Consider the following 8,689-nt stretch of genomic DNA (forward strand, 5'->3'; position numbering starts at 1 on the left):
CCGGGCGGAGGTAGTAGTAAACATGAACTGAATTGACCCGGGGCCATAGCTTAACTAGAGACATGTCTCTCATGAGCATAACAACGATGGGTAAACAAACTACCATTGGACAATTGATAAAATAGCGCATAATTATGAAAATTCTTCATGGCATGATAAATATATATGCATTACGTTCATGACAAGTAGACCATTAAACTTACTGACGCCTGATACGTCTTCAACGTATCTAATTTTTCAAATACTTTTGCTCTTGTTTTGGACTCTAATTTGTGTGATTTGAATGAAACTAACTCGGATTGACGGTGTTTTAGCAGAACTACATTGGCGTTGTTTTTTGTGCAGAAATAAAAGTTCTAAAATTGGCCGAAACTTGACAGAGATTTTTTATTGAATATATAAAAAATATTGCTTCAAAGATCTACTGGAGGGGGCCACCACCTGCCCACAAGGCAGGGGGTGCACCTACCCCCTAGGGCGCGCCCTATTGCCTTGTGGGGCTCTCGTGGCTATGTTTTCCCTACTCCTGGTCATATAAGTTCTGTTTCGCGGAGGAAAATATGAGAGAGGAAGAATTATCGTGTTTCACAATACGGAGCCGCCGCCAGATCCTGTTCTTCATTGGGAGGCATGGTCTAGGGTCCGTTCGGGGCTCCGGAGGGGGCAATTTGTCGCCATCGCCAACCCCTATTCATCGACAACCTCATGATGCTTGATACGCCTCCAACATATCTATAATTTATGAAGTATTCATGCCATGTTTACAACAATTTTATATGGTTTTTGTATGATTTGAATGGAACTAACCCGGACTAACGCTGTTTTCAGCAGAACTACCGTGGTGTTGTTTTTTGTGCACAAATGAAAGTTCTCCAAATGAGCTGAAACTTTTTGACGATTTTTTTGGAACAAAAGAGACCCCCGAAGCTTCGTGGGAGGGCCAGAAGAGCCACGAGGAGGACACAACCCACCAGGGCGCGCCTGGTGGGCCTGGCTTGCCCCGGTGGGTTGTGCTCACCTCGAGGCCCATCTTAGCGTGAAACCAACACCGAAAATCCTATAAATAGAGAAACCATTAGAGGTTAACCTAGATCAGAAGTTCCGCCGCCGCAGGCCTCTATAGCCACTAAAAACCAATCTTGACCCTTTCCGGCAGCCTGCCGTAGGGGGAAATCATCTCCGGTGGCCATCTTCATCATCCCGGCGGCCACCATGATGAGGAGGGAGTAGTCCACCCTCGGGGCTGAGGGTTTGTACCAGTAGCTATGTGTTTAATCTCTCTCTCTCTCCCTCTCTCTCTCTCTCGTGTTCTTGAGATGTCACGATCTTGATGTATCGTGGGGTTTGTTAATATAGTCGGGTCATACGGTGTTTTCCCCTCTCTATCTTGTTGTGATGAATTGAGTTTTTCCCTTTGAGATTTCATTGTTATCAGATTGAATACTTTTATGGATTTGAGAACACTTGATATATGGCTTGCAATTGAATACTCGTGGTGACAATGGGGTATCGTATTGATTCACTTGATATATGTTTTGGCACTCGCCTCGCGGATTCCCGAGGTGACATTGGGGTAATCTATGCATAGGGGTTGATGCATGTTCTTGTCTTTGTTTCTCCGGTAGAAATCTTGGGGCACTCTTTGAAGTTCTTTGTGTTGGATTGAATATTATGGATATGAATTTTCTTTGGTGTTATTTTAGTACAAACTCTTGGTTAGATCGATCAGAAAGAATAGCTTCGTGTTATTTTAGTACGAACTCTAGGATAGATTGACCGGAAAGAATAGCTTTGAGGTGGTTTCGTACCCTACGAACAATTCCGTCTTATGTTCTCTGATAGATAGGAACTTTGGAGTGATTCTTCGTTGCATGTTGAGGGACGGTTATATGATCCAATTATATTAGCGTTGTTGAGAGATTGCACTAGCGAAAGTACGGACCCTAGGCCTCATTTTCAAGCATTGTAACACCGTTTTTGTGCCCGTTTTCTATTTGCTACCATGCTGTTTTTATTTATTCAGATTATAAAAATATATTTCTACCATCCATATCACACTTTTATCACCATCTCTTCGCCGAACTAGTGCACCTATACAATTTGCCATTGTATTGGGTGTGTTGGGGACACAAGAGATTTCTTGTATTTGATTGCAGGGTTGTTTGAGAGAGACCATCTTCATCCTACGCCTTCCACGGATTGATAAACCTTAGGTCATCCACTTGAGGAAAAATTGCTACTGTCCTACAAAACTCTGCGCTTGGAGGCCCAACACGTGTCTACAAGAATAAAGTTGCGCAGTAGACATCAATGCTTACCACCGGGAGTGAGTAATTTCATAGTAGGCCTACTGGAGGTAGATGGAAATGTATGAGATTGATCATGTAATCGAGTCAATTTGTTTGGGCTTGATCCCTAGTATCCACTATGTTATGAGATTGATGTTGCCATGACTTTGCTATGCTTAATTCTTGTCACTAGGCCCGAATGCCATGATTTCAGATCTGAACCCTTTATGTTTTCATGAATATATTTGAGTTCTTGATCCTATCTGCAAGTTATATGCACCTATTATTATTCTGAACCGTAGACCCCAAGGTGACGATAATTGGGATACTCTCCGGGGGTGACTCTAATTTGAGGAGTTCATGTATTCACTAAGTGTTAATGCTTTGTTCCAGTTATCTATTAAAAGGAGGCCTTAATCACCCTTAGATTTCCATTAGGACCCTGTTGCCACGCAAGGGTAAGACAAAAGATATTATGCAAGTTCTTATTATAAGCACATATGACTACATACGGAATACATGCCTACATATGATTGATCAATTGGAGCTATTGTGTATCGCTCTATGTTGTGACTGTTAATGATCAATTTCATCCAAATATCCATCGCTACTCCATGCCTACGCTTATCTTATATTGTGTTTGCTAAGTTACTACTATTACCGCTACTGTTCCAACTGCTACAAAATTGTTACTATTGCTATTGCCACTGTTACTCCTACTATCAAAACTATCATACTATTGTGCTACAAATACTTTGCTATTGAGAAACAACTTCTCACGTGTGTTTGATTGATAACTCAACTGCTAAGGCTCATAAATATTCTTTGGCTCCCGTTGTGTCGAATCAATAAATTTGGGTGTAATACTACCCTCGAGGACTGTTGCTCCCCTATACTGGTGGGTCGTCAAGACTATTTTCTGGCTCCATTAATGGGGAGCATAGCTTTATTTATTGAGTTCACTTTGGAGTTAAATATTTGCTGCAAGACAAGGGAAGGTAAGGAACTGCCAACCAGTTCCACACTTGCTTGACCTTCTGTTTTAAGTCAGCTTGAGACACCACCACCTGCTATTCAGTCCAACATGTTGCAAGTAACTGATGATACTACTTATGGTATTGGTTATGTGCATGATGGTGGTGATACTTTACTTGATGAAACTGTGCCACTTGGTAAATTTCTTGATGTTCAAATTGCTAAAGCTAAAGAATCCAAATTTAATTAAAGTTATGATTCACCTATTACACCTAGCACTCCCACTAGTACTGAGATGCTTGACATACCTGAGGGTTATACTATGGATTAAGATATTGCTAGAGAATTTCTTGCTTGTAAAGATAGGGATGATCTTAGAGACTGAATGAATAAGCTAAAAGAAAAGGCTATGAATGAAAGGATGAAATATGACCCTAAGTTTGCAACCTCTCCTATTTTTGTTACTGATAAGGATTATGAATTATTAGTTGATCCTGAACTTATTACTTTTGTAGAATCTGATCCTTTCCATGGCTATGAAACTAAAATTGTCTTTGCACATCTTACTAAACTGAATGGTATTGCCACCATGTTTTCTCAAGAGGAAAATATTTGCTATTATTACATCCTCTTAAAAAGAATGAAATACTTGATATCTTTTATAATGGACTAACCGACGCTTCTTGGGACTACCTAGATAGTTGTGTTGGTTGTGTTTTCAAAGAACGAACCGTTGAACAGGCTCGGGAATTATTGAACAAATTATTGAAAAATGTCGATGATTGGACACTTCCTGAACCACCTCCAAATCCAACTCCTAAGAAAATAGGTATTATATTCCTCGGTCCAGAAGATATGCAAGAAGCAAAGAAATCTATGAAATAGAAAGGTATTAAATCTGAAGATATTAAGAATCTACCACCTATCGAAAAAATACATGGACTCGATATCCCCACATAGGTACTAGAAGTAAATTCTCTTTATAGGTTTGATGTGGGCGATATTCCTTATAATAAAGCTCCGAGTGAGTGCTTAGATGAATTTGCTAACTTTATCATTAATCAAGAAAACTTTAATAGACAAGTTAGTGATCAACTGAAATGAAATGCTACCACGATTGAACGCTTGAGAGATTTGGTGTTTAGAATTGCTAATGTTGTCAAAGGCTTGTGTAAACATTCATCTATGGTTCACACTCTGCTAGAATAAGTTTCTAAATCACAAAATGATTTTCTGAAGGAAATGTCTAATAAAAATAATGATCATGTTGTTAGAGTAATGACTAGAGGTGATAGAGTGACTCAGGAACCTTCGTATCCTGACGGTCATCCTAAAAGAATTGAAAAAGATTCTCAGAGAATTAATGATAGTGCACTTAGTTCACTTAAGAATAAAAAGAGTAAGAGTAAAACTTTGCATGCTTCTAGTGAACCTGCTATAGAAAACCCTATCGAGAATCCTAATAACATTTCTATTTCCGACGCTGAGATACTGTCAGATTTCGGGTTCCTACAAAACCCTTGAGGTTCGAACACTAGGGTGCACACAAAGATCTCTCCTCCCTCTAGCTTACGCCCTTACCGCAATCTCAAGGCTTAGCGTGTCGAACTCGCAGAACAAAGGGACAAAAGATTTATACCGGTTCGGGCCACCGATGTGGTGTAATACCCTACTCCAGTGTGCTATGGTGGATTGCCTCTTGGGCTGAGGATGAACAGTTACAAGGGAAGAACAGCCTCCTGAGGAGAGGTGCTCTTGTGCTTGGTGAGCTTGTGTGTTTGTCTTGGTGGAATGGATCCGGTCCAAGATGAGATCTCTTTGTCTCTTGATGATCCCCCTGGCTACAGTGGTGGCTAGCTCTATTTATAGAGGCCCGGGTCCTTCTCCAAATATTAGGCGGGAAGGGATCCCACAACGGCCAGTTTGAAGGGGGACAACTAGTACAAGCTATCCTGACAAGAGATGGTCTTCGCCTGCCAAAGGCTCTGGTGATGACGCCGTCTTGGGCTCCACGGTGACCTCCCTCCTGCCGTCCTGCTGGTCTTGGTCTTGTTGCACCGATATGGAAACCTTTGCTTGATGCCTCAGGACTCCGTGCCTGCTCTTGCCTCTTTAGCACCAAAGAGGAAACGAGGACACTGCGCGCACTGGCACCCGCCTGGCCTTGGTCGTCATGGCTTGCGTCACAGGAACCTCGCGAGGTGCCCCTTGCCTTGATCTCTCCGCCCCTCGTGAGCCAGCCTGGTGAGGCCGCCCCCGAGGAGGTCTTGCGTCGTCCGCCTCGTGAGGTTTGGCCCCTCGCGAGGGTCTTGAGTGTTTGCTGGTGAAGATGGGCCATACAGGGCCGCTAGTGGAGGCACGCCATGGGATGCAGGCAGGCAAATCTGGGGACCCCCCTTCCCAGGACGCCGACAGTAGCCCCTGGGCCCAAGGCGCGCTCGGACTTGGCTTCGAGGCGAAGCCAAGGGGTAAGTGTGGAGTGATGACCCACAAGTATAGGGGATCTATCGTAGTCCTTTCGATAAGTAAGAGTGTCGAACCCAATGAGGAGCAAAAGGAAATGATAAGCGGTTTCGAGCAAGGTATTCTCTGCAAGTACTGAAATAAGTGGTAACAGATAGTTTTGTGATAAGATAATTTGTAACGAGCAACAAGTAACAAAAATAAATAAAGGGCAGCAAGGTGGCCCAATCCTTTTGTAGCAAAGGACAAGCCTGGACAAACTCTTATATGATGTAAAGCGCTCCCGAGGACACATGGGAATATCGTCAAGCTTGTTTTCATCATGTTCGTATGATTCGAGTTCGGTACTTTGATAATTTGGTATGTGGGTGGACCGGTGCTTGGGTGCTGCCCTTACTTGGACAAGCATCCCACTTATGATTAACCTCTATTGCAAGCATCCGCAACTACAACAAAAGTATTAAGGCAAACCTAACCATAGCATGAAACATATGGATCCAAATCAGCCCTTACGAAGCAACGCATAAACTAGGGTTTAAGCTTCTGTCACTCTAGCAACCCATCATCTACTTATTACTCCCCAATGCCTTCCTCTAGGCCCAAACAATGGTGAAGTGTCATGTAGTCGACATTCACATAACACCACTAGAGGAGAGACAACATACATCTCATCAAAATATCGAACGAATACCAAATTCACATGACTACTAATAGCAAGAGTTCTCCCATGTCCTCAGGAACAAAAGTAACTACTCACAAAGCATAAACATGTTCATAATCAGAGGGGTATTAATATGCATATAGGATCTGAACATATGATCTTCCACTAATTAAACCAACTAGCATCAACTACAAGGAGTAATTAACACTACTAGCAACCTACTAGCACCAATCCCGGACTTGGAGACAAGAATTGGATACAAGAGATGAACTAGGGTTTTGAGATGAGATGGTGCTGATGAAGATGTTGATGGAGATTGCCCTCTCCCGATGAGAGGAGCGTTGCTGATGACGATGGCGATGATTTCCCCCTCCGGGAGGGAAGTTTCCCCGGCAGAACAGCTTTGCCAGAGCCCTAAATTGGTTCCACCAAGGTTCTGCCTCGTGGAGGCGGAGTTTCGTTCGAGGAGATGTTTTATGATTTTTTCCCATCGAAAGACTCCATATAGCAGAAGATGGCCACCGGAGGGCCACCAGGGGGCCCACGAGGTAGGGGGCATGCCCTGGGGGGTATGGCGCGCCCCCACCCTCGTGGGCAGGGTGTGGCCCCCCTGGTGAGTTTCTTCCACTGAGTATTTTTTATATATTTGGAAAACACCTTTCGTGAAGTTTCAAGACTTTTGGAGCTGTGTAGAATAGGTCTCTAATATTTTCTCCTTTTCCAGCCTAGAATCCTAGCTGCCGGCATTCTCCCTCTTTATGTAAACCTTGTAAAATAAGAGAGAATATGCATAAGTATTGTGACATAATGTGTAATAACAACCCATAATGCAATAAATATTGGTATAAAAGCATGATGCAAAATGGACGTATCAACTCCCCAAGCTTAGACCTCGCTTGTCCTCAAGCGAAAAGCCGAAATCGAAAAATATGTCCACGTGTTTAGAGATAGAGGTGTCGATAAAAATAAAATACGGACATGAGGGCATCATGATCATTCTTAGAGCAACAACTTATATAATTCTTGTCATATAATCTCTAATGCTAGAGTAATAATTCAATCACAATATCAAGTATGAATCGTAAACTTCATTGAAAACTAACAAACTACAATCTCGGTCATTGAAGCAATTGCAAATTATCATAACATAGGAAAGAGTCAATGTATAAGAGCTTTTCAGCAAGTCCACATACTCAACTATCATATAATCTTTCACAATTGCTGACACTCACGCAATACTTATGGGTATGGAGTTGTAATCGGACATAGAGAAAGATAGGGGCTTATAGTTTTGCCTCCCAACGTTTTACCTCAAGGGTGATGTCAACAGTAATAGTTTATGAAAACTCACATCCAATTAGCCATATATACCAGGATCTTTCCAACATATTGTGCTTGCCAAAGGATAAAATGTAAAAAGGAAGGGTGAAGATCACCATGACTCTTATGAAATGTAGGAGATAAAAGTAAAAGATAGGCCCTTCGCAGAGGGACGCAGAGGTTGTCATGCATTTTTATGGTTGGATGCACAAAATCTTAATGCGAAAGAACGTCACTTTATATTGCCACTTGTGATATGGACCTTTATTATGCAGTCTGTCGCTTTTATTACTTCCATATCACACGATCGTATAAAGCTTATTTTCTCCCACATTAATAAGTCATACATATTTAGAGAGCAATTTTTATTGCTTGCACCGATGACAACTTACTTGAAGGATCTTATTCAATCCATAGGTAGGTATGGTGGACTCTCATGGAAAAACTGGTTTAAGGGTATTTAGAAGCACAAGTAGTATCTCTACTTGGTGCAATGAATTTGGCTAGCATGAGGGGGAAAGGCAAGCTCATCATGTTGGAAGATCCAAGACAATATAATTCATCTCAGATGTAAGAAAACATAACCCATTATGTTGTCTTTCTTGTCCAATGTCAACATCTTAGCATGTCATATTTAATGAGTGCTCACAATCATAAAAGATGTCCAAGATAGTATATTTATATGTGAAGACCTCTCTTTCTTTATTACTTCCTATTAATTGCAATGATGACCAAAACTATGTTTGTCAACCCTCAACAACTTTTATTAATCACACTCTTTCTATGTGAGCTCATTACTCTCCATAAGACTCACATGATCTCTTTGTTTCTTTTTATTTCTTTCTCTTTTCTTTTATTCACTTAGGATCATGGCAAAATAACCAAGCCCTTGACTCAACACTAATCTTTATTATATAGCTCACGGACTCGATTACATAGAAGGATAATAAAGCAAAACTCACAACTAGATCATACTAAGAAC

This window comes from Triticum urartu, chromosome 1, assembly GCF_003073215.2.
Source record: "Triticum urartu cultivar G1812 chromosome 1, Tu2.1, whole genome shotgun sequence".
NCBI lineage: Eukaryota > Viridiplantae > Streptophyta > Magnoliopsida > Poales > Poaceae > Triticum > Triticum urartu.